This window comes from Teleopsis dalmanni, chromosome 2, assembly GCF_002237135.1.
Source record: "Teleopsis dalmanni isolate 2A chromosome 2, ASM223713v2, whole genome shotgun sequence".
Classification (NCBI taxonomy): domain Eukaryota; kingdom Metazoa; phylum Arthropoda; class Insecta; order Diptera; family Diopsidae; genus Teleopsis; species Teleopsis dalmanni.
In genome coordinates this window covers 40,272,830-40,279,854 of record NC_051847.1, presented here as the reverse complement: position 1 = coordinate 40,279,854, position 7,025 = coordinate 40,272,830, and the positions used below count along the sequence as shown (strand labels likewise).

Genomic DNA, 7,025 nt, shown 5'->3' with positions numbered 1-7,025 from the left:
TTGTTCCCAATCTTTTTTCTTTATTAATTGATATATATTGATCAACTGATAATTTAAACGAAAGAATCATTTACAATATTGTCATATTTGATTAGGTATCAATTATAATAGTAATATTATTCTTCAATTTTATTTACCAAGCTAAACTAGTGAAAATTAATTGCTAATATGTTAAATAAGTTCTAAAGTGATATTTAGCACTTTAGCATTTAATATACTATATGGCGTGCTGTGAAATTTTATATGTAGTTAGGGTGTAGTTTCATTTCAAAAAAATTCGAAAATGCGTTTTGAAATAAATAAATCTTTCTAAAGTTTAGCCAATGGAGACTCCAAGTTTGCTGTCTGTAGAAACTTTGTATTTAATACTACGTTTCCACTTGTCCCTTTTATGCAGTTTTTCTTATTAGAGCCGCTAATGTCAACAATTTGCCATGTGAAGAGTTCTTATATAAATGAGCTTATTATAAATAAATGAACTAATTTAAGGCAAAATGTAATACGTATAGCAATATTTATACTTATTCAACTACCATTTATCATTATTTTTAATACTATATAAACAGATTTGTTTCCTGCAGTTTTTCAATTAAAAAGTCAATTTTCACTTCTTATAAGATAAACTTGCTAATTTCTTTGCATTAATTCTTCAAACGTTTGTCGTACTGAAATTAAATCAAACCTAACTGTCAAACGCTTGAATTTGTTTTGATAAGCTTATAAAAATATAGATATAAATCTAATTTGGAAAATCTTTAGCAAGACTAGTTAGATTTCTAACCTGTTATGACTGATTTACAAAATTTTTACCATTCACAAAAATTCAAAAATCGGTGTTAGTATAAATACTTGTGTAAGTCAGATCAATCAAATTATAAGGTTTTATTGGTTGATGATGGTAATGGGGTATAATTGCTATCGATAAGTTGCTTATCATATTGACAAGGCGAAGTGCATGTAGTATCTTTTACACTACAGCATTGTGCGGTCAACCAATTTTCTGTCGAGAAAACTTTAGAGAAGACCAAATGTAAGCTTTTTCTTTTAGATTTCTTAAAAAATTGAGAATTAAGCAGGTTTTATTTGCACTCTTTTTTTCGCAGACTTAAAATGTTTAAACTGTTTTGGAAACTTCTGTTATTAATCCTTTTGTATGGCTTTTACAAGCTATACAAAGATTTCCAGCCATTGACGCCTGATAACGTAATCTGGTTTCAGATGCTGGAAGGTGCTATGGTCATAGTGTTATGTCTTCTTCCATTGGGTTTTGCATATGTGGCTGTGAAATGGCGTTATAGACAAAATAAAAGGCAACGTTTTATAAACAGGATTGAAGAATTGAATAAAGTAGCATTAAGGTGATATATTAATCAATTTAAGTAACTGGGACATTATTATAACTTTTGACGTATTTGCACTCTTTCAGCAATTCAACTGATGATCAAACCTTATAAGTGGGTGTCTGATGTAAAATTGATTAATTGGATATTATAATGAAAACTATTCAACCAAGTAATGAAATGGACAACAAAATAAGAGAAATTGGACTATTTGAATAATTTGTTTTAAAAAGTTTAATTACTCTTAATAAATATTTAAAAAAAAGTTGTTTTTTTGGTTTGTTTTAATATTTAAATCAGTTTAGAGTTTGTGTGCCTTATCAATATAAAAATTTTATGAACTTAGGATTGAAACAAAAAATTCTTGAAGATTTATTACTAAAAGTACACAACTAGATTTGTATCCCAATTTCGTGTTGAACTTTAAATTTGTAATTAAAATAGCAATATTAACCATTTTATTAATAAAACTATGGTAACTGTTTTACGAACTTTTAATTAAAGCAATATTTTTAAGTAAATTTTCTTATAAACAAAAAACAATTAATGTCCAATCTAACGGAAGTGGTATTATTCCAACAGTATGCAAGCAAACCATGGATTTAACTATTGCTTTATATTTCTTTTTGTCCTCTAGGTAAATTCTATGAGCTGTTTGTGCCGGTCCATCAACATTAGGATTAGGATCCTGAATACTAAGAAGTATTTCTTTTATAGTTACTGATGTACACCATTCTAACCAAGCTGATAGACAAACCGTTCCGGAAGGATATACATTAGGGTGAAAAATCGTGGGCGTAATACACATTTCGGTAGAGATTCAAGATATTCTTTATTGAAAACCAGTTGTAGTTTGTATGCTCCATAGTGTTTCTTATTTCCCAGGAACAAAACAATCGCAGAAGTTGAAATTAATTTTGTTTTCAGGAAACTTGCAAGGCCTAAGAATATTTAAATAGATCATAAGATAAAATTTTAATTAATTATGTTTCTTAGGTGTTATATATCAGTAAACGAAATACATTTGTTGCACACTTTTAAATTCGAAATCTTACATTTAGTAAGAATCCATCCACATCACACATTTTAACCAGCGAAAACTTTTCTTTTTTTATTGCCTTTCTAAATTCTGGGCAGTGGGCGCTACTTGTAGAATGATTTCCTGTGCATAGTATACATTACTCCTTATCAGTGCATTTTGTCGCAATATGCCCCTTCTGTCGCTATTTTCTACAAACATTCTCAGGATAAATTTATTCATTGCAGTTCTTAGCTAAGTAATTGTAGCCCCAACAAACATCGTATTGGTGAGATGCAATGTTGAATTCTGCAGAACACCTATTCTATTCTTAGCCTACGTGCGCTTAGGATTTTGTTAACGCCCGCTACTGGTACGTTTACTTATGCAGTTTGTGTGCATTGGTTAGATTTGGTCATACGTACTGCTGTTTCTTCAGGCCGTTGGGTGCCTCATTGTACTCATATGGCTTCGCAAACTTGTGCTGCGGTTGTGATCTCGTCAATGTCCCAAATTTGTATTGTGGTCGTATGTGTTTTTGTTACCATCTTAGCTGTTTCCTGTGGTACACCTTCTTTTATGGATTAAAACTAAGCACAGATTTCCAGCACCAACTCATTTTTTGACGTTCTACGTATCGCCTTTATACTTTCACCAAGTGGTTTAAAGGGCATACCGAGTTTATCGGAGATATTAAATTATTTTTTTTTTGTTGATAGTTCCCAATGCTCTTAATGGTTCTTTCTTTCACAGCTGCTATTTGCATTTCAGGGTGGGCTTTATACTTTTCGTAGTATTCTTTTATTTTGAGAGAGAGGATTAAGTAAATTAAAAGTAGTTTTTTTTAAATAATATATGAATAATTGTAAATATTTATTTTGACAAGGGTTAACCTCATATATCCAATAGTTGCCATACAAAATAATTTTAAATTGTTTTAAAATATTAAATAAAATTATATAAAATTAAAATAACAATAAAACAAAGATCTTTGTACGTGGAAACTAATAAGTTAATTGAAACATCCAGTCAAATATATACGAGTGTGTACGAGTACATAAAAATAATTAAATTTATTTATAAAAATGAATACTCATTGCTGTACGTATGTATCTATTACAGCTTAAAATGAAAATTATTATAGATGCCTCACAAATGCTGTTGCTTAGGAATATTTTTTTATGACATTAATTTAGCTAAAAACTAATTTCGTCCCTTTTTAGGGAGGGTATTATCTGCTGCTGCAACTGTTTAGATATAGTTAGGTGCTCACATTTTTGCATAAATATTCAAATTTCCATACTGTAATTAAAAATTTTAATTAAAATTAATGTCACCATTTAAACCCAAAAGCATATACAACAGGTCCTTTCATCTCAACACAAAACAAAGGCAAAGCCAAAACTGAAACTGAAGCTATCCTTTTGGTAACTCTTGCTGCGTTAATGAAACCACATACACACAGTAAAAGTTGTCTCGTGCTTAGGTTACTACAAGTACGTTTTGAAAATGTCTATGGTTACGTTTATGTCACCGTTTTGTAGTTTTATTTCACATTTCACCCTTTTTACACAGACCCTGTGTAATCGTACACATAGTCTGGGTGCCATCTTTAATGACATTCTTGCTATGCTTTCTCTCGGTGCTTTCACCGTTAATGTCGTCTGTGTCTTTATAGTAAACTTTTAATAGTTTCATTTCAATGCATTTCTCTTTCGAAATTATATATTTTATGCACTGCAAAAGGATAACGTCACAAATATTTTTTATATTGGTGTATATTAAAACATATTTTATTACAATGACTTATGTGTCTAGTAGAAGTCGCATATGTGACATGCAAGTTTTCAAAACTTAATAATACTCAAATGGCAAAAATATGAGAAATAAACTGATTTAACGTATCCTACAAATAGTTTATTCTATAACACTGTCTACATAAATGGATTAAAGAATTAAGTTTGAACAAAAGTATTGAATACCAAAACTGAAGAAGTATAACTTAAAATACTTACCTACCTTCTCAGTTGGTCTTTGCAGACGTGTTGCTGCGTTAGGCTAATCCAGGTAACTAAGGCACCCTGTATGATTAGCGACTTATCGATAGTGATATTAATGGTTACCATTAACCTGTTATTCACTTGATTATGCGTTTGGAGATTCGCACGTCCTCCACCGCACTTTCTAACAGTGCCCATTGAATCAAACACTCTTCTAGCAGGTGTATTTTTATTATTATAAGCATGAGCAAGCCAATGTACCCGGATGAATTTTTGGTCAAAATGTTTTCTAATATAAACAAAAAATCCATGAAAAGTGGTAAAATTTACTGTTTGATTAATGGAAAGTTGGGCGGATATGGGTTAATATGCTTAACTTTATCAAAGTCAAGGTATAGCTGTACCGCATGGAAAATGCGGATCTATCTGGTTGCAGAATACACCGTTTTTTACTGTAATTAAAAGAGGAGATCACATTTAGAAAACATATAATGGACCGGATTGGACTTATAAATCCCTAGAATATAGTTAAAAAAAAGAGCGAACCCAGAAAACTGGCGAGCGATGGAGTAATATGTTATTCAAGTCCACAAAGCGAAAAAATTAAACCTAGAAAAGTGGATTAGAGACTATGATAATAAATAATGCAAACAACAATAAATCCAGAAAAGAAGTGGGGGTTATTTAAAAAAGTATCCACATGTTTCATCAACAAAAATCTTATTAGATTTTTATAATCTTATATGTTAAAAAAAACATTGTTTGCAAAATAATTTTTCATTAAGATTGATAATGTAATGTGCGTATAAAATATTATGTTGTTGATTTTTTATGTCTCGCCTCAAGCTGGTTGTGTTTTCAGTATTAGAAGGATTGCAAAAATGACTACGATTATAATACTTGTAATACTAAAAACACAATCAAAATAACGTAATACTTGAAAATCCGGCCTCATAAATTTTATATATAGAAAAGACATGTATTTTATTTTATATTTACATTGTTTTTGTACATAACAAAATATTTTTTTACCTTTTACAAATCTCGCTTCTCTCTGGTTGTATTTCTAGCATATATACTGTAAATGGTACTATATTTTTCCTTCGGGTAGCCTAAGACTTGAATCTAATAAAATCACCTTTCAGTAACACATATAACAGGGTGAATTCGTAATCCTCCCCTGGCTTCTAAGCATTTACAACAGTTGTATTAAGCTTATGTATGTTCCAAGCTGCTGGAGAGTGGCTCGAGTAATATTCATTCCCAAAGCAGGAAAAATAACTCACTGCAGTGCCAAGGACTATAGACCAATCAGTCTGTCTTCTTTTCTTCTGAAAGTACTAGAGAGAGTTCTTGATCTGCATATCAGGAACAAGATAAATCCAGCGCTCTTATCTCCATCACAGCATGCTTATACTAAAGGCAAGTCTGTCGATACTGCGCTTCATGCACTCATCTCGCAAGTTGACCATTCCATCTCTCTCAGGGAATACACACTTGCCACCTTTCTCGATATTGAGGGCGCTTTCAACAATGTCTGCCCCAATGGTATTATAAAATCCCTCTCAAAGTTAAATCTTGACAATAGTCTGGTTAAATTTGTAGAGGCCCTTCTCAAAACTAGGATTATCACATCCGACATCGGAAGTGTTCAATCCTCCAGAGCAGTCTGTCGGGGAACGCCACAAGGTGGGGTTCTCTCTCCTCTTCTATGGAACATAGCGGTTAATTCGTTGTTAAAACTTTTGGAACAATCCGGATGCAGTGTTATAGCTTATGCGGACGACATTGCTATTGCCTCATCTGGCAAATTCCCCCAAGTTCTATCCAATGTTATTAACTCTGCGCTCCTCATTGTAACTGAATGGTGTAGGGAATTCGGTCTGGATATTAACCCTGCAAAGACAGAGGTTATTCTCTTCACCAGGAAATATAAAATTCCGACATTTTCCTTACCAAAGATAAAGGGCGTTACTCTAAATTTAAGTTCGAACGTCAAATATCTGGGTATAATTTTGGACTCTAAACTCAGCTGGAAAGACAACTTGGCTGAGAGAGCCCGTAAAGCGGTATGCGCCACCTACTGTTGCAGAAGAGCTATAGGTCGCAGTTGGGGGCTCAAACCGTGCATTATACTCTGGCTCTATTCAGCTGTTATCGAACCAATTCTTCTGTATGGGGCTGCTTTCTGGTGGCAGGCAACTGAAAAAGCATGCCACACCAAATTAAACTAGGAGGATAGCCGCACTACAAATCACTGGTGCTCCTCGCTCTACCCCCACGCAAGCTCTTTTCGCTATGCTTCATTGGCTGCCATCTCGGCTTCTGGTAAAACAGCAAGCCAAAATAGTTGCAACTAGGCTCAACGCCCTCTCCTACTGGTCAAGTACTGATATAGGCCACGCGATCATACTGAATCAGGATCTGCCAACTCCCGTCTCTATTGACTACATGTGTTGTTACCCAGACCTAATTAGGGGGTTCGAATCTCTTATACCTAGCAGGGAGGACTGGATCCTTGAAAGAGCGATCCCTCTCCAAACGGTTGACATTTACACGGACGGCTCGAAAATAGATAAACGAGTCGGCTGTGGCATTTTCTCTGAAAGACTGGGTCTCAGCATCTTGCTTCGACTTCCGAACCACTGTAGCGTCTTTCAAGCCGAA

The 7,025-nt window shown here is 33.3% G+C and overlaps 1 long non-coding RNA gene across 1 annotated transcript; it reads left to right on the top strand.

The window, feature by feature from the left end:
- The first annotated feature begins 814 nt into the window (after positions 1–814).
- LOC119685766 lies at positions 815–1,565 on the top strand. The gene is made up of 3 exons (XR_005252829.1): positions 815–1,030; positions 1,104–1,358; positions 1,427–1,565. It is a non-coding gene; the product is annotated as an uncharacterized LOC119685766 (long non-coding RNA).
- Positions 1,566–7,025: the final 5,460 nt, after the last annotated feature.